Source organism: Apus apus, chromosome 2, assembly GCF_020740795.1.
Source record: "Apus apus isolate bApuApu2 chromosome 2, bApuApu2.pri.cur, whole genome shotgun sequence".
NCBI classification, from domain to species: Eukaryota; Metazoa; Chordata; class Aves; order Apodiformes; family Apodidae; genus Apus; species Apus apus.
The window spans coordinates 69,141,272-69,161,447 of record NC_067283.1 but is presented as its reverse complement, the minus strand read 5'-3'; the positions used below and the strand labels follow the sequence as shown (position 1 = coordinate 69,161,447).

General features: G+C 40.6%; 1 protein-coding gene across 4 annotated transcripts in view; it reads left to right on the top strand.

Moving 5' to 3' along the window:
* FARS2 (phenylalanyl-tRNA synthetase 2, mitochondrial) overlaps positions 1-20,176 on the top strand; it is a 243,785-nt gene that overhangs the window by 217,771 nt on the left and 5,838 nt on the right. Inside the window, exons 9-10 of one of the 4 annotated variants that reach the window (XR_007888604.1) lie at positions 1,351-1,450; positions 2,373-2,443. The exons of 2 other annotated variants lie outside the window; for them this stretch is intronic. The gene's annotated coding sequence lies outside the window, so the exon portion shown is untranslated. Of the gene's footprint in view, positions 1-1,350; positions 1,451-2,372; positions 2,444-20,176 lie in introns of those variants that run through there. One more of the 4 variants, XR_007888605.1, reaches the window with a different exon arrangement.

Here is a 20,176-nt window from a genome sequence, read left to right as displayed (position 1 = left end):
ATCCCTCATAAAGGCCAAATAGGGTTTTCAAATACAGAAACATATGTTGTATGGAAATGAAAAGCAGAATTTGGGGTTTTTTTTCTAACCTAAAATACTTCTTCACGGTAAGGTGGGCTAAATAAAATATTCTTATTTTTGGCACTACAAGAAAGACTGAGTCCCGCAAAGGGCCACCAGAATGATCAGGGTCTCAAAGACACACATGAGCAGATAGGGTTGTTCAGGCTGAGGAAAGGAGCTAGCATAAACTAGAGCAATCTTGGGAGCATCTAAAATTGGGAGTTCCCAGTCTCACTGCTGCAGCTGTCTTTTTTTTTGTTTGTTTTACATCCTCTCATTGACATTGCCATGGGGTTAGTGAGGACAGTAGGGATGGCTGTGCTAAGTGATGCTGTCGCTTATTCCATCATTGGCCTCCTGTGCCTTTTAACTCCATCATTTTATATCTCTTAAAGAGTCTTAAAAAAGTGTCTTCACTGCTTTGTGCTTCCCAGTGAAAGGATTCTGCCAGCATCAAGTCCAGTTTTGAAAATGTGTGCCCCAGTATTATCTAGAAAGGAGAAAATCTGTGTCTGTATTTTTAGACTGAAATCCTGTGCTGACCCTTCCTTCTGAGAACAGCATGCCATCAAGGACATGATAGAATAAGCTTTCCTTTTTTTCCTGAAGGGACTGTCAGTGAATTTGGAGCACATAATCCCCAGTTCAACAGTAAAAGAGAACTTTTGAAGCATCTTCAATAACTTTTTCATCCTTTCCTCAGGAGGACAGAGGTATAGGTCTTCATTTGATTACAAAAATAAAGTTTCTAGGTGCCTTTTTCCCCTTTTTATTTTTTGTCTTCTTTAAACATAAAAGTTGAGTCTCCTGTTGGGGAGTTCCTCTTGGTCGAGGAGAAACAGCAATTGGCCACAATTTCTGTGTTAGGTAGTGAAAAGAGATCTGTGAAAGAAATTGGAATTTTGAAGGGATTTATTTTCCTTCCTTTCTCCTTTCCTCCCTCCCCTCCCCTTCCTCCCTTCCTCTCTCTCCTTCCTCCCTCTCTCCCCTTACTCCCTCCCCTTCCCTCTCTTCCCCCCTCTCTCTCTCTGTATGACTTCAACCAGGTGTTTTTTCATTGTCATTAAAGTGTACAAGAGAAAAGACTTTTCCCCTGCAGATTAAACGGTACCAATGCAGTTCAGCTTTAACTAGCATATAAATTTGACTACACAGTTTTCATAAATGCTGACCTCTTCAAAAGGACATTCTTAGTATCAACAGCTATAACATTGAGCATTTTAAATATAACCTGCAGCTTTATTTCTTTTTCTTCCTCATCCCTTTTTTTCCTTGTTGTGTTTATAGGATGGCAAATTGGCTAATCAGAAATAACATCTGTAATTGAATTAAATAAATCCACTTGAATTGTCACAATTGCATCTTTGCAAAGAAAAGTTTCCCCTAGGTGAGTGGAATTTTTGCTTTACAAATGAAAATGTTGGAGGTTTACTGCATTAAATCATAACAAAATGAAAATTCATAATAATTTTCCAGATCCAGTTCTGGAGCTGATCCTGTGAGCTGCTAATTTTGTTCAGCTCTTAGGGAGCCTAGATAGTTATAAAGATGATTGCAAACTACAGAACAGATTCATATGCAGAGTGTCCACAATGAAAGGAAATTCCATGGTCACACAAAGTAAATTCTTCCTGAATACGAATATTGTTATATTTCTTCAGCTAAGTGTTTAACAAAGACATTGCAATTTGGAACATGTTAGGTAAGCTTTATTTAAGTGCTGTTAAATGATTGCTTCTGTTCTGCAGGAGGTAAGTCCAACATATGACATAGTAAATGTCCTGAAAAATATAGATTGCATTATTGGATAGGGTTTTTGGTTTATGAGTTGCTCAACAAAAAGCGTTTCAAAACCAGTAAGTAATGAATGATTTAACAACTTCATTTGTAACATACTTAATATACTACTTTTTCTGCTTTTCCATCAAATTAGTACATTGGGTGATTTAGTGGTTTCTGTTTAGACCTAGCCAGTGTCTGATAGGCTTTACATCAAGACAGTCATAAAATTAAAACAATAAATAACTACTCTGACAGATTCTTTCAATATTAGCTTAATTCTTGCTCCAACCTATCAAGGGTGATATTTATTATAGACCTAAAGGGCATGGAATTAAAATGCATATGAATTAGCAGAAGAATCCTAACCAGCACTGAAAGTCAATTTCATAGCCCGTGTGCTTCCTTGCATGGCTAAGTAGGAAGGTTGTGTCTTTAGAACCAATAAAACAGCTTCAGGATGGGTGGCAGGCAGAGAGAAAAGCGTGCAAGCATTGGTCACCCATATAAATACGTTCTTATATCTACAGACTTACAACTTGCTGCCTGTGGTGGATAGGAGTGTGGTGACTATTTGCCAGAGTGAAATGAAAGTAAAGAAAACTTGACTGGAAGTTGCTCTTACATTTTGAGACGAGGATCCTTAGACATCCCTGTGGCACCATGTGGGTACCAGGCTTGGCGTTCCCCAAAGGCCAGAGCCTAATCTCTGGATTGGGATTTTGTCAGTTTCACAGGTGAAAGACAAAGTCTGTGTTTGGGGTTGGAAAGCTGACTAAGTCACCAGACAAACACTTCTCAACAGGTCTGTTTGCTTTGATTTCGTATGTTTTCACACCTCATTCTGTTGGGCACCAGCTGGAGAACTCCACAGGGGTGTATCTTCAATTTTTGGGGTTTTTTTTTGCCTTTGTAAAGCAGAGTATGGGCTCTGAAATATCTGTCTCTCTGCCTTCCTTGCCGCCATAGTCTAAACTGTGTCTTGTGTAACATTAAAATGTACATTTGTGCATTTGGTGCTTGTCTTTTTCCAGTAGAGGTAGCAGCCTTTGCAGAAGGGCAAGCTTTGCAGTACTTTGCACAGCCGCCTTTTCTGGAAAACCAATACAGAAAATCTCCCGGGCAGTTCATCAAAACAGATGTATTAAACCTTCAGGGGACACACTTTTCCCAAAAATAGGCCCTGAAGCTTTGTGCACACAGACATGTTCCTGTAAGCAAATTTTCCGGAGACATTTCTGACAAGCAGTTCCTTCTTCTGTGCTCCATGTGATGGAAATCTGCCGCTTCATTGAATTGGGGTCAACAGTTCCTGTGTTAAACATGAGCTTAGGCTTGTATTGCACTAAAATAGTATGTTCTTTCTGGGTTTCAAGGAACACCTTATGCAGGCAGGAATTTTTAACAAGTTCTGCCATACCCACATTTGGCGAGTGTGCCTAATGTATGGGGAAGAGTGGCCGGAAAGCTGTCCAGCAGAAAGAGACATCAGGGTTCTGATTGATAGGCAACTGCATATGAGTCAGCAGTGTGCCCAGGTGGCCAAGAAGGCCAATGGCATCCTGGCCTGTATTAGAAATAGTGTGGCCAGCCGGACCAGGGAGGTGATGGTCCCTCTGTGCTTGGCACTGGTAAGGCCACACCTTGAATACTGTGTCCAGGTTTAGGCACCTCAAAACAAGAAAGATATCCAGGTGTTGTAGCGCATCCAAAGAAGGCCAGCAAAGCTGGTGAAGGGCCTTGAGAACAAGTCTTAGGAGGTGCTGCTGGGGAACTGGGGCTGTTCAGTCTGAAGGAGCCTGAGGGAAGACCTTACGGCCCTCTACAGCTACCTGAAAGGACATTGTAAAGAGGTAGGCGCTGGTCTCTTCTCACAAGCACCTGGTGATAGAACAAGAGGAAATGGCCTCAAGCTGCTCCAGGGCAGGTTTAGGCTCAACATTAGGAAGAACTTTTTCACTGAAAGGGTTATCAGACATTGGAACATGCTGCCCAGGGAGGTGGTTGAGTCACCATCTCTGGATGTGTTTAAAAGTCATCTAGATGTGGTGCTTGGGGATATGGCTTAGTGCTGGACTTGGTAGAGTAGGGTTAATGCTTGGACTCGATGATCTTAAAGGTCTTTTCCAACCTAAGTGGTTCTATGATTCTGTGATTCCATTATATAATAGGTACCCCTGGACTCATTCAGGTATTCAGAAGTGCAGTTTGTTTTGCTTCTGAGTGTAGTCTCATAAATACCCAAGTCTCACATTAAAAAAAGATAAATACTTAGAATAATGGAACAGAGATTTATTAGTTGACTTTAAGCTATTGATCCTTTGGTAGTTTTTTACCTTTTGAAGGAGTACATGTTTAATTCCTCACCACAAAGGATACTGCCTGCAGCACTGTGCCACTGTAAGGGAGCAGGAGGAAAGCTGTCAGGCTGTCCGCTCTGTCAGCACCAAAAAGAGAGGTTTGCAGAAGGAGTGAAGCCCAGTGGACTTGCAGCTTTTGGAATCTGTCAGTCGTTCTTCCACTGGCAGCGAAGGAAAGCTTGCATTATATCCTCAAGGTGCTCTGTTGGATACAAGAGGACTCCAGTCAAGGATTCCAAGCACATCTCTCATGGATTTGCTTCCAAATTAAGACTTAAATGCATATTGGTTACCAGCTTCAAGCAATCTCTCTCATGCTATCCCACATGTCCTTTATCAGTTTACCTACCTCCACCTTCAAATTGTAGGGAGTTAATCCTTTTCCTCTCATGTGGAGTCATTGAACATGCCTTCCTACTTACACCTTTTCTGGTTTTCCTCTGTGATCTTACAATGATTTATGTCATGGAATAGATGGATGAGGCAGTTTGCTAGGTCTGCTGCTCCCTCCGTAATCAGAATGTTCAGCATCTGATTTTTCTTCTCCGTTTCATGGTAGTACTGGGCATCTCATCAGAATTTGGCACCTAGTACCTTCCCCTCTAGCGTAAAAAAAATGGAAAAAAAAAATAATGGAAAAAAAAAATTATGTATATATATGGGGGGCTTTTTTTGCTTCCCACTTACCTGTCCTTTTCAAATTCCCTTCCTCAGGGAATCTCACAAATAAATTACTGACGACCCAGGCATAAATGAGTAGACTGAAGAGTAGGATTTAAAAATAGTTTGATGCCTGTAAAATGAATAATTTTCACAGCTACATTTTTGCTCTCGTCTCAGAGGAATGTTGAAAGTGCAAGGAAAATGTTTTTGCGACAAAAATTATTGGTAGTTTTCAGCTAATGGGAAAGTATTCAAAGTACTTGTGTGTTTTTTTTTTCTTTCTGGACTCTACTTGGCTGCTGTTCTGTTACATACAGTGATCTATAGCTGTATTACAGAATATATGTACTAGATGTACTCCTATGTACTCTTTCCCCAACACCGGACAGTTTTAAGACTCAGATTGACAAGGTGCTTTGCCATTGCATCTAAGCCATACTTCTACCTAGAAATGTTGGATCAGATGATCCTTGAGATTCCCTCCAGCCTGGCATTCTATGATTCTCAATAACACTCTTCATCTTCCCAATCACAGTCACTTTGCTTTTCAGTATAAAGATTTACCAATATGAAAGTTAAACCAAGATGCGTAGTTGTTTCCCTCAAATTCAATTCCAAAATTTATATGGGTTCTTTGTGTTCTTTTAATGAGTTATTTGGAAAATGACAGTTGTCTCTTTTAAAATGTGAATGCAAATGGAAGATATAAAGAAAATGCTTGCCTCCCTTTTAGAAAGCCCATGCATGAGCCAAGTTTGAGGACGGGGAGCAGTCTAATACAGCAGTACAGAAGCCATCATGGGCTGCAGACTTTTCCAGGAGGCAGGGCAGGTTTCATCTGTGTGGCCATCCCCATGGTCACCTGTGATCAGTTTAATCATGGCTCTACTCTGTGATTGTGTGATGGCTGTCGCATTTCTGAGCGGAAACGCTAATGGATCAGATTCTCTTACACCTCCAGCCAAACACCCCAAATCCCACAAGCCTCTACTTGCTCTCCCATGAATCTCTGCAACTATGAGGAAAAGGAAAAAAAAAAAATTGCTTGCAAAATTAATGTATCGTGAGGTGAGCTCACTTCACTGTTCTCTCAATTCTCATAGGAGTTACAAGCAATCAGTATCATTTACATTGCAATAATTCACACTGAAGTTAGTCAGAGGGATATGAAGGATGTTTGCCAACAGACTTAGGAAGGACAAGTTAACACTTTCAAGCATTTGTCACAGGCAGTACCTACTGATGGTATCACATCTTGCATGGGCAATTGCTTATGAGGTAGGAGCTGAGCTGGCAGGTTCTCTGGGTTTGGTCCTGGAACTGTGATCTTAGGGTCTGGTAAAAACTTGTATTTTGATTAACCGTTCCCAGTCTATACTCCTGAGCATGTGCCAACCTCTGTGTTATGGGAGTGTCCTGTGTTACCTGTCCTCCACAAAAAAGCAGGGGGGAGGGTTGTGCTTCAGCCACTTGGGTGTTATTTGTCACCACAACTAGACGTGTGTCCACAAAGCAGGGCTGGTGCTGCCACACGAGTGAGAAGGGCAAGGGCTGCCTCAGTTGCTGTTGAAGACCTTGCTGCCTGCTCTTTCCTGAAGAACGGACTGTGGTATTTGCTGTGGGAAGAGAATAATCTGTGAGGATATCTTACAGAGAAGTCATGCAAATACCCTTTACTTTCTCTTGGAGACTGTCTTTTTCATACAAAAATAGCTGGATACTACCTTTCAGTTCTGCAGGTAACCTTTGCAGCCATCACCACATCAAAGATTACAATTTAGATTAATCATATTTGTGTTTGGACCTACTGCTCCCCTCACCATGATGGATGGGGGGAAATAGACTTTATTACCTGTTAAGCTTGTGGGTGATCAATGAACTGCTAGTCAGTGCTCTCAAGTTTAATGAATTGCCCATTTAGTCTGTTCAGGTGTTTCATAATAGGCTGCTCCATTCCATATTGAAATATCTGATGAAGAGGAGATTTAAACAGATACTACTTTAATATTTTGGAAGGCATTTATGCACAAAGTTTAGCCACCTTATTTTCCAAGGTTCATTGTAGGAGTTTTGCCTTAGCATGTGTTGCAACTCCACTCTGCCAGATTACTTCTGAAAAGCCACATTGTCTTACAAAAGTGTTGAGCAGTCCTGCAGCAGGGCAGGTATTCACAGGGATGATCTCACTCACAAAGTCCAGGAATCTCAAATGCTTATATTTAATTCTCCAGGGCTCCAGGCCCTTTATTTGGATAGGAGCTTCTACTCTATTGAGCTTCTTAGGAAGGCTGAGCAAGGTGCCTGAATTTTTCTTCACATACAGAGAGGTTAAATGTTTACTGAGTGACATTCAGCAAGTCCTTGTCACTCATTGTCCTTCCCAGCCCTGCTTCCCCTTCTGATATCCTGCCACGGTCAGAGATGTCTGATGTTTGTCAGAGATGAACATGTTAGTTTAGGCAGGCCAGGCTGCTATAAATAAGGTATGAACTTGTGATAGGAAATTATCCTTTTTTTTGTAGCTGAATGAATTACCGCCTCTCTGCTCATCTACATGGCTGGAAGTTTTCACATTCTGAATTATTTTTTTTTACTGGAGCAATTTAAGCTATTATATTTTATTGTTTTGCTGGTATGGATGGAAACACGGACACGGTTCAGCTGACAAATGGTAACTCAGTCATTACCTGTAGCTCAAGCATTGCAGTATGTGAGTACTTAACTTTCATTTTGGCATTGCCTGTAATTCTTGACATACTTTTCTTGGTTTCTAGCAAAAGACCAGCTAGTTCTTTCTGCTGCTGCCTTACTTCCTTGGGTCTGCTTTCAGTGCAGCTTTCAGTTTCAGCTTTTCTGCTTTCTAGCTCTTAATACCAAGTGTGCCTTGCTTCTGTTCACTGAAGAGAGCCGAGAGAAGGCAGATGTGCATATCCTGAAGAGAAAGGACAAAGCTTGTGAACACCATTGTTACTATGTGCATAGGTATGTTTATAACACTGTGAAGGATAAACTTTCAGCAAGGCACAGGTTTGGTTCATGTCTTGATTAGAACAAATCTCTATGATTTTAGCCTGGTCCATTCATTCTTTTGGTGATAAACTTTGCAAGCCCCACAACACTTCAGCTGGGATATCTGTAGCCCAGTGATGCAGGGGAGGGTTTATGCCATAAACCAAATGTAACTGTTGTGATAATTTCCCATCAGAATTCCAGTATGGAATGGCTGCAGTTTGTCTTTTGTGATACTCTGTTTGAGATATGTAATGGAGGAAAAAATGTGCCCTTTATCAAGGGTCCTTAAAACAGTTGGGAAGAAAGAAAGAAAGAAAGAAAGAAAGAAAGAAAGAAAGAAAGAAAGAAAGAAAGAAAGAAAGAAAGAAAGAAAGAAAGAAAGAAAGAAAGAAAGAAAGAAAGAAAGAAAGAAAGAAAGAAAGAAAGAAAGAAAGAAAGAAAGAAAGAAAGAAAGAAAGAAAGAAAGAAAGAAAGAAAGAAAGAAAGAAAGAAAGAAAGAAAGAAAGAAAGAAAGAAAGAAAGAAGCAAGCCACATCAAAGGTGCTCTTGATATGAAGCTGAAAGAGAAGTGCCAAGTGCAAACACAGCAGAGAGATGTGAATCCTCTCCAAATCTTTCTTCTGCTTCTATGGTTTGCATGATGTTTCCAGGGGCTTACCAGTTACGATGACCAGGAAGTTGATACCTCTGTGCTGAAAGCAGTTTTTGGGCAGTTTTTTTACAGCTTATCTCCTTTGAATTCCCCAAGTAACTTCAGTTGGCTCCATGTACAGGATTCACAGCTCAACGCCGCAAATGCCAAGCCAAAAAGAAAGTAGAAGGAAAAATAAAAAAGAATGAAAATCCGGAAGAAGAGGACTGAAAATGAGAGTAATTGCCTTTAAAACAACAACAACAACAACAAAACAACAACAAAACCAAAACCAAACAAACAAACAAAACCACAAAACCAAAACCCCCAACAACAACAACAACAACAAACCAACCACAAAAATCCAAACCCAACCACAAAACCTGTAAGGGAGGTAGAGTGCAATGGTGTGTCACCTTTGAGGAAAACCACCAGACAAGCTTACTTGTTCAGAAATGTTCCTCCCTTGTCCCGTTTGTCTCCTTCCCACATGCAATGGAGTAGCTACAGAGACCAGCTCTCCCCCTTCACAGCAGAGAGAGCGAAGAAGATGTGATCCCCCTCATGTTCCTTGTCCTGCTGCTCTGTGCTCTGCCACAGGCAGACGCTGCACTGGGCAGTAAACATCGCCTTCCAGTCCTGACACTGCATCCCTGAGGATCAGCAGAGAGCAACTCAGTGCTGCTGCCTGGGAAGTGCCGACTGCTGAGACACTGAATATTCAAGCTAGACTTGGTGGCTTGATACAGGGGTGAGAAATCATAAAGAGGAGTGCTCTTTACTGCCTCTGCTTCTCTCTCTTACAATATTTTTAAAGTGGCTGAGTTGTGCCAAAAGATGCAAGTTGCCTTTGAAACAATTTTCAAGTGTAAATGTGACATTTCCTCCACTAGTCGCACTTTTGTCAGGTGAAAGGTAATAGGATTGTCTGGCGAGCTCAGCCCTTGGTCTTTGCTTGAGTAGTTATTCCAGAATGAATTATCTCCACAGTGGTAGTTTCTTAAGTTCTTCTCTTTTTTGTATTAAGCATACAGCTCATTTAGTATCTCAGTTTGAATGTGAAAATATTCTAAGAGGTGAAAGATCAGTGATTTATATGTAGTACCCAGCATCCTTCTGCCCAGTCCTCATTTTACTTTGAGTTGATGTCATGACAGATACATCAGTGCAGAAAACATACTGTGTTTATTTTCCCAAAACATAAAAAATCCATGCTAATTTTGTGCCTGTTAATTCTCAGTCACAGTATATCTGTAACTGAGAGATAAATGACAAAATAGTGTTAGTCTGGGTGGTATCTAATTCCAGCTAATTTTTTAATTATTATTAATGTTTTATTTTTGAAAATCAATGTGCTCATTTCCATGTTATTCTCTAACCAAATGCAGACCAGTCAACATCTCTAGCCATATGGATTTAGTATGCCATTCAGAGCAACCCAGTCTTATATGGTAATGACTCAACAACTTACTGAATCCAGTTAGCAGCTTTATAGATCGTTACCCAAAGTATCTCATAGTTAAGTTTCATAACAGTCCCACTTAGATTATGTCACATGCTCTATGTAACTGTTCGTTAGAGGCAACCATGCCTTCTATCAGCAAAGGAATGATTCACTGTTAGGTTTTTTTCCTCTTGATCCCCACACCCTACTTCTAGCCAGCCTTTCTTCTTAACATTCAAAGCCAGTCAGGTTGGGCTGATGTCCCACAATATAGGGGAGTAGTTAAAGGCAATGATCATGAACAGATTAATCTTTAATGGCAGTAACCTCTTAAGCATTGCTGCTGTATTTGATGAAATGCTGAAAGATCGAGCTTACGGGCACAGGATCTGTATTACATTTGCCAGAAGGAAAATCTTTGCTTGCATAGAGTGCAATTTGTGCTAGAGCAGAGGCTCTACAAAGGACCCTGCACACATAAAGTCTGCTCAGAAAACTGACCTCAAGCTTAACTGGTGGCAAAAGAGTTTGCACTCTTGCAAAGTTCAGCTGTTGTAGCTTGTTCTGCTTACCTCTTCTCATGCTGTCCTGAACACGTTCATTCATTTCCTGACTAAACTGGTGTATCATCATTTTTAAGAAGACGATCCATCTGGTTGCTTCTGCTACTCAGTTTTGAAAACACTGCTACCTAGGGACCTGTCCCTCTTGTTTTGTAAAACGTCAGCTGAATCCTCAGTTGACAGAAAGAGATGTCATCCCAGTGCCTTCAGTGGGAACAGGTCAGGAGATTGGACTCAGCAGCATTTGAGGACAGCCAGACATGGGTTTTTTCCTCTCCCTTATATCTTTGTCTCATTTTGAACATAATATATAACATGATTTTACATTAACTTAGGGAATAAAGTAGGATACACTTCAGTGTTTATGAGGATAACAGTGAATTGACAGCTTGTGATTTTAGGCCCTGTTTCCACATGGGTTTCTCCTGGCAGCGTGTGTCTTAGTTTGTTCTCATTCCTGCACTGTGCTGGCACAGTGACCAGGGTGGCCATTCAGTGAACCAGATTGGGGATCTAAGTATTTATTTCTTTTTCTGCCTGGTCATTTTTCAACTACATCAGCTGGGTAGTGTGGTTCATCACATGTGCAGCCACTCAGGCAGATGTGCTGGTTTAGTATAGCAGGGCAAATCTGAGAAGCAGGGAGAGGTACCTGGAGACAGAATAAGAGGAGGATTTGTGTGAGCAGCACTGCTATTCAGTTTTATTGACTCACTCTTGTGCTACTGAAATGCTCACCCAGGATTTGGTGAAAAGAAAACAGATACACACTCAACTATAAGAAAACAAAACGTAACCCCAAAGACTGATGCAACACGGTATGGATCTAAGTATGGGCTTTGTAAGTGAATGTCCAGCGAGATCCAGATTCTTTCATTGCTTTCCTGTGGAGATTCTTTGATGCTTTGTGGGATACACAGAATCAGAACTGAGATCTGTTCAGATGTAAGAGACTATGCTTGTCCCTGCCAGTGCAGATGTGCTAGCAATATAGGAAAGTGTTTGTCCAGCTTGGAAATGCTTAGAAATCTTTTGACTGTCTTATAACGGCCCAAGTCCTGTGCAACCCATGCTGTGGACTGATGCTTCAGCTTCTGTGGTGGGTTTGTCCTAGTGAAAGGTGGGATCATTTTAATCTTTCCTATATGGACGCTGAAGTAAAATCACAATAGCATCAAGTATCATGATATTGATTAAATCCTGTTGATAAAAAGTGTGTGGGATCTGCAGGTGACCAAACTGTGTCTCTGTGTCTTGAATTTTTGGTAGAGACTGGACTGCAAAATGCCACAGGGATATTCTAATCTCCTTCTTCTTCCTCTCTAAGGGCTATTGTGTTTTCTCTGTCATCTCTTCCATTTTAAGGAAGTACATTCCCTTGCTGAATCCACACACCCAGCACCTGTATATGTCTCCATCTCTGCAGAGAGATGGTGTCACTGGCTGGGGAGAAGAGTTTGTACATGAATGCAGTGGAAAGACCTGGTACCTAATAGTTTTCATATTCTTTGGTACTGTGTATGTTTCAAAACACAGTATTAGAACACCAGCCATCCTGGCTAGGTGTGACAAGAATCAGGTAAAGTAGAGAGCAAATTCTGCTGATCTTAATGGAATGATGTCCAGGTGATGCTGGGTGAGGTGACTGTTCAGGTGTAGCAAATCTCAGAAGGAGTTTCTCCTTCCTTGTTGGTTACTGTAGTTAAAATGAAGAAGATCTGCTACCAGAGATTATGGTGTTTAAGGTCATGCCCCCAAATTGCTGCATCTTACATATAATAAATATCAGTCTCCTATAACTCTGAAGTCAGTAATGTAAGAATAACAGAAGTTAATTCCAGTTAGCTATTGGGACTAATAGTTGCTGTCTGGGTGCAGCTGTATCCAACCTCCACTGATTTACCTACAAATAAGTAGGTATGTGGGACTGTGGTGAGGGAGTCTATGGTATGTTGAGTCTTTCTGCTTTGATTTAGACAGTCATGTCAAGAATTTGATTTTTTGTTTTGTTTTGGGTTTTTTGGTTTTTTTGGGTTTTTTTTTTGAGGAGAAGGAGAGTTTAGTTCTTAAACCTGTTTAAGAGAGCCTCCAGTTCAGGAAACAACAGAGTGCAGTATTTTAAAAGTAGTACGTGCCCCCATTAAGCCATTCTTTGTTACTGTGCAGACATAACTCATAAATAGTTTATTTGTTCCTTGGCAACTTCATATTTCATGTAAGAATGAAAGAACACCTATGAAATGGAACTTTTATGAGATCAACATTTAATCCCTGAAAAAGATTTAGTAAAGATTGTCCCAAAACTACTGATCGGTCCAAGCAAACTTTCAAAGGTTAATAAAAAACTACCCTTTGCAGCAACAGCTATGGAAATATATATATATACACATATATTTTTATACAAGTACATGGGGTTATTTTTCCTTGTAGCAGAGTCGTGGCTCCTTTTTGCTGCAACAGGTAGTGAAGGTAGATACAATGAAAGGCAGATCCTTCCTCACAGCTGTTGCATGCATAAGGAAGAGGTACCATAAGTGAATACAGAGCAGCAAGTGAGTGAGAATGGGAAGGCCAGGATAACATGTACAAATACAAGGAGAGCATTATACTGAGTCTCCATAAGATGAGATTTCTGTTACATTTCCATGTATTTCTGAGATCAGCTGATCTGCAGTATGTCCTTGGACATGTAATTTCCTCTCTATTTTTCAGTCTGTCTGCCTGCAACCATTAACATAAGGTTAATGAACTTCTACGTCAAAAGGCCATAGTTCCAAGAGTTGTTGTCCTCCTTGGGGCCAACCAGTCTTCATTCAAGGGTTTGTGTCTCAGATGTCTTGTAGTCCATGGACTTCCCCAGATTGCCTCAGGGTGCAGATTTCTGACAGGCTTGTTTGCAGCATTGCTTTGTTAGAAGGACTTTGTCCTTATTTTAAGATTGCCTCAGGTTGAACATGAACTTGGAAAGGTGAAAGCAAAGAGTTAACCTCTTGGTACAAAACCAGAAAAGCCTAAATGATGCAGTTCAGCCTATCAAGGATATGCAGCATCTTCCGTGGCTGTTCCTTAGAGCTTTCTTAAGGCATCTCTCAGCCCTGAACAAAGAGGACAAGCAAAGAGTGACATTCTCCCTGTGGGATGCTGTCTTACAGACTGGACTTTTCTGGGGGTTTTGTTTGTTTTTAAATTGGCTTTAGACAGTGAAAGGTAACTCAGCAGTACTTTGCTTTCCTATCTGCTTTATTTCAACACTGGCCTACAAAGGTAATGAAAGGGTTGCTGACCTAAAGAGGTTACGTCATTTTCATTCCATTCCTTTCCCCTCTCAGTCCTTTGGTCTCTGGTGTTCCCCTTCAAAAGTTTTTCCGTTTGCTTTATTTCCTGGGAATCTAGTGTTGGTAACACAGAGCCCTTTTGCCTAGTATAGCAACAGTGTTTTGTGTTTCCTACCTCCTTGGCTTCCTGAACTAGGCTTTTCCCCCCACTTCCTTTTCATGCAGTGGGATAAAAAAAAATACACATGTATTCAGTTGGAGCTCTGGGGAGCTATTTTTGCTACTGAAGTAACTTTCTGCATTTTAAAGACCATTACATTCTTTTATGCTAAAGAGTTGAAGAGTACTGCCACCTAGTTCATCCTCCTACTCCAAAACAAGAGCAGCTCTACTTATAGCATTCCTGACAGACACTTGTGTAACCAGTCCTTAAAGATTTCCAGCAATGGGGACCCTACTGCCTTTCCAAGTGGATTTTCAAGCTGAACATTTCTGCAATATGAGCTCATCACTTTTGTCTCCTGCCACTTGTGAATGTTGATGAACAGATAATTTCCTAACTTTATGCAGCAGCATTTTATCTGTTTGTAGGGTGTTCTCATCCTCTCTTCTTTAGGCTGAGCAGCCTGTGTTCTCTCAGTCTTTCATCATCATTTGTGTTACCTAGACATCTGCTTGTTCCCATTGCTCCCTAGCAATCTGCCTCCAGTTGCCTCACATCTTTCTCAAGGTGTGGAAAGGGTACTTCAGTTGAGACAGCAGCAGTGTTGAGTAGGGCAGAAGAATGTCACTCTGGCTGTGTCCCAGCAGTTTGTCCCAGAGTGGTGCTTGCTTAGCTTAAAGCAGCATAGCAACATCACAGATTCACCTTCAACTCATGATTCTGTGCAGTCCTTAGATGCCTTGTGCAGTCCTGCTCTATGCTCACTTGTCCTTCATCCTCTGTGCATGCAACTAGTTGTTTTTTGGCTAAATACATAAGCTTATGCTTGTCCTGGTTGAAATGTATTCTTCAGCTTTTCCAGCTTGACTTTGCCAATCTCAATATAATTTGCCAGCTAACAAACATTTCTGCTGTATCACCTATTCCATGAATGAAAATACTTGGTCATACAGGAGTCAGGATGAAGAGCCCTACAAGAAGAATCCTTCAGATTTGGTTATAAGCTGTGGATAGCTGCTTTCAGAAACAACAAATAGTTGGTAGATACTCCAGCCATTTGGAATATCAGCTTCTAGTAGTAATCTTACTGATCACCAGTTTTCTCATCTACCTTCATACAATTCCCTCTAAAGTGAAACATTTAGGAAGACAGATTTTATACTGCCTAATTTTATGAACTGTATTTAGTAGTTTTCTTCTTTTCTTTGTTATTTCACTATCTGTAATAACTTTTAAAATTTTTTCCTAAGATTTTTCAGCTTTGCCTGAGGCTGCTTGTAGCTGCCAATTAATTCACACTTTGTGGTGTATTGGAACTAGAGGATCTTTAAGGTTCCTTCCAACCCAAACCATTCTGTGTTTCTATGATAGTACTCTTAGACTATCTTAGACCATCTTTTCTTATCTGATTGAGTTGACTGTGAATATACATGCCATATGCACATACCCCTACACAGCACCTGCCCCCCCAGGAATGCAAATTATTGTTTCATTTGTTGATTATTAATTTATTAGCCTGATAGCCTTTTATAGAGGGAGTTACTAGATTCACTCAATACATTTGTTTCTATTTGTTTTTGTCTTTTTTATTTCTGTTCTAGGCTTATAGGTGGTTTGGTTTTCTGCACCAGAGTCTTTCTGGGAGTAGAATAGAATCATAGAATCATTAAGGTTGGAAGAGACCTTGTAGAGAGGATCATTTGGCCATTTCTAGTAAAGTTTTAGTAAAAATGGTATTTTGATCTTCCTAGTGTAATGTTTTAATGGCTTTCTTTCCTTTCTTGAGTGGCAAACAAGTAATTTCATTGTACTTAAAGAATAATGCATCTCATTTTGTGGCCTCTTCATCTTCATGTCCACATAGTGTTTTATTGTGTGATGCTCATATTGTCTTAACATATGAGGTGTTCACTATGTGTAGTAAACACCTACCAAATTCACATTTTTTCTTTTCATAAAGAGTAGCCATAATATTAAGGGGGCAGCAAGATGTCAAACATGACAGTTAGAGTTTTCCAAACTAATGCTCATTTTGAGAGCTGTGAGAATTCTGACCAGTGTGCCTGGTTGCTATATGTTGTCATCATTTGGCTAATTGCAATGGTGCTGTGGCATTTCCCCTGCCATTCTATTCAGAATAACCAGGCAAACCTCACCTACAAGACACGGGCTCTTTGTCTATCGTCGTGGTCCAAATGTATTACCTGTGCAAATGGAACAGAGCAAGAGAAACATTTAACATCCAGACAGTTTTCCTGTGTGTTAACAGTAGTTTAATCTGCTGGCCAGTAGTTATCCTTACTTAGAGGACTTTTTCTGATTTGTCTTCCCAAGGCAGCAGCTGTCAGAAGAGCAATGAGAAGAGGTTTCTTGTGACTGTCTGTGTGGAACCGCTCTGCTCCTGGGGAGGGAAAGTGGGGAGTTTCTGCATCTCCAAAACAAATCCAGTTAGCCAGATTAAGCCTCAGAAAATCTGGCAATTCTGAGAGGAAAAATAACGTATGGATTGGGAGGAGATAGGAAACAGAATTGATTGCGCAAGCGGGTGCAGAATTTCCACCAGGCTTAGCAGATACTGTAAGCAGTCCCATTGAGAAACTCCCTACATTTGCACACACGGAGGCAGAAATGTTTTTAAGTTGTTTCTAGTGCTGCAGGCTGCCCAGGGCAGGCAGGTGCTTTTAATTTGTTGCTTTCACACAAAATGGGCAAATTATTTATTTTAATCTCTGCTTTTAGTTTTTAATTCCCTCCTGTTGACTCATCTCTACCTGCTCCATTCCTCTCCCCTTCCTGTTTCGTCCTGATTTGGGATTAGTTTGTCACTTAACACACAGCACATTTGGTTATCCTGTTGTTGGTTCTGCTCTTTTCTCTGCCCTGTCCATTTTATATGGGATGAGTTGCTTTTTCTTGCTGTAGCCTGTTTTGTTTCCAGGACTGCTGTACAATTTGCAGAAAGGAAGGCTGACTGGAAGTGTTTCTGCATGGAAGAGTAACTCGAAAGAAGAGTAACTCAAGGGCTCTGTGCCTGCACTTACCCAAGTCACCCTTCTGTCACTGATTTGCTGTTTAACCTTGGAATAATCATTTATCTGAGTCCAGACCCGTATCGCTCTTTACCTCAACTCAGCAAGTGTAAAGGGAATTTAAACACCTAGCTACTGGACAAAACAACTAATCATGAGGCTGAAATCTATACAAGTACCTGAAACAGCACCCAATCCTTCCCGTGTGCTTGTCCCCCACTTTACTGTGCAGAGACCCTGACTGCAGCTGGTGCTCAATGGAGATACTTCTGAACTGGCTGTCACTCCCATCCATCTTCATTTCATAGCATGAATTGTTTTAAACTTTAATATAAATTCCCTTTCTACTCCATTATGAAATATGTTCTAATTTGACAGCAATGTTATTTTTAGTAATACTTTTTGTAGCCTTTAGTATTAACATCTAGTTGGGGGAAAAAACTGCTAAATATTTATACTTCTCTTCTTTGATCTTTCACTCAAAAGAAGTGAAAAGGTATCACACTTAACATTTTTACTATAAATATTTTAGAAAACATTTGAAAGAGTCCAAATTCACCTATCATGTTGGATTTGATCAGATTATTGAGGTAGCTTGTCACTCTTAAGTGTTTCCAGATGGACTTTCAGTTGCCCATCGCTGGAAAATTCTGATTAATTCTGTTGTGGCTAATGACCAGTGATGGAATCATTAATATTGCTGTTTGACAGAAATAAGACCAGAGCCTCTTCCGTCCTCATACTCATTCACTGTAACTCAGAGGGAGATCAATATAATACCTTTGCACAAGAAGCACAACTCTGCAAACATATTGTGCCTTCCAAAGCTACTCTTTGCAAACAGGTTGTGTCCCTGACCCACTCCAGTACTAGCCAGTTGCTCTAGAAGGGCACAGGGGGTTGTGAATGAGATATCTATGTCATGAAGTTCTGCCAGACCCACAGAGCATGTTGCTGCTGGAGCTGCCTCATTCTACCATTAAATTAACAGGGATTTAGGAGGTCAAGAGAAATGTGGGAAAAGTGGGAGAGCCAGTAATGACAGAAATTAAGTTGATTTGTTGTGGTTTTGTTCACTGAAAAAATTTTCTGTAAGAATTTTCTGGCTAGCAGCCAAAACACTTCAGCTGCCAGGACAAGAAGGACTTCCAGGTATCACATGCTTCTGTTCTCCTCAGTATGCTCTGATTCCTCATCAGCTTTATCAGCCAACCTTCTTTTCCAGAGAGGGGAGGAATGTTTGGCCCTGGGGTCTCATGGAAAATGTAGTCCTGCACTGGCTTCTGAATTACACAGGGAAGGAAAAGTCAAGGAGCTTAGACGTGAGTTCCCGTGAGACACAATATCCAAATCCAGTTATTTTGTTTTTTTCTTTGCTGGATTGGTGAATATTTAAGCCTCTATTGGTCTATTTTTAAACAAAACAAAAAATTATTACTGCTTAGATTTCATTTTGGCTAATGATTAGACTTTGGAAAGCATTTGACACGGAACATTTTTAGTCAAGCCCAGGGAAACTGAAGCAAAATAAAACCCTATGCTGTACATAGAACAGGAATTTTGTCCTGTCTGATGTTGAGACTATGACTTTTTCCCTCTTACTTTCAGTATCCAATTATCTTTTTATGTTTAGTACATAAAATTGTCTGAAGTATTTTACCAAACAACCTTCTCTTCTTTGCCACTGCAATGGGTAGAAGTTACCTCAGTATATTTTGTATGTGTGCATTTGTATTGGAAAGTTTGCATTTTCCTATTTTTATTTCTCCTGTGCAGTTCTTGGATCTGTCATAGTGATAACCCTGAAGAAAAAGTAGGCTTTTGTACCCTGTTCTGGGCCTCACAGGCTTGCAAACGTTCAGATCTTGGTGTGCCTGCCCACTGCACTACTTGCTTTTATTCCTGAAAGCCTCAGCCTTAGTAAGTTGAGAGACTCGTTCCATTAAAAGTGCATAGCGTTGCATCTGTCTGGCATGATGACTGCTCCAGGGTTACTGTGCTGACAGCAAGGCAAGTCTTGAAGAGATTCACCCTCTAGCCTGCTCTTGAATCTTCCTGGATTTAAAGCAGGGTTTTGAACTGACTCGCTAGATGGAGTGATGAGCCCCTAAAAATTGAAGAGACTCAGTGTGAACAGAGAGCACAAAGTTTGCCTTAAAAGAGGGACAACTCTCAGTGATATCCAGGTTTAAATCCATGTGTAATGGATTCCTCAGTATTGGCATAGATTAGACATGATAGGAGTTCTGTTGCCTGTGCTTGATAGATGATTTTGCCAAAGAGAGGGAGATTGGAGGACAAGCAGTCATTACTTATGCTTGAATCCGTCCCCTTAAGAATGGGTTTCATACCTCCGTTACAACCACTGATCATTCCTTTCTTCAAGGAATCAGTGAGTCATTGTATTTAAAACAAAACAAAACAAAAACCTCACAATCCCAAAATGCAAGGCTTTGCATTCTCTTTCCGGCCTTCTGTGGCAGCAAAAGTCTGTGTCACATTTAGCTTATGGTCCTGTGGGGACTTTGGATTTTCTTTCAGTATAACTGAGAATGACATTTTTCTCCTTATTCTTCACCCTAGTGATATTTGCTCATTGTCTGCATGTAATGGATTCCATTACTTTTGATGCTGGGAGGCTTAAGAGCTTTTTAATGGGAAGTGCTTGGATGTGATATGGGTTAACTGTGTCATTGACTGGTTACTGCACCCACTGCAACAGTGTACAAGCAAATACTCGGTTTCTTCTGTAACTTGGTCTGTTTACAAGGGTTCTCTCTGCCTGGGAGGTGGTGGGAAAGAGCCCTGCTCTGCTCACGTGAGCTCTTCTTTTTCTGACATGAGTCGACAAACCAAGGTGGTCTGTTGAAAAGAGAAAAGGTTGGTAGGGGCCAAAGTGCTGGGCCAAAGCACAAGTAATTGTTTGAATTGTTTCACGAAACATTTAGTAAGCACATCTAACAGCCAGGAGACTTTTTCCTTCAGGTGATGCTTACAAATTATTTTTTTTCCCAGTATATATATATCTGTCTGTATCTTTTCTGCACATAAGAAATTAGGTGGTCGGTTTAGGTAGGAAAGGAAAACACTGACCAAAACTTTCTAGCCAGTCCAATGTTTTCAGATACTTGATAATGGCTTAGATCATATTTGTGGCTATTTAACGGTGACTGAAAAGTGGAAAAGTTTCCGAG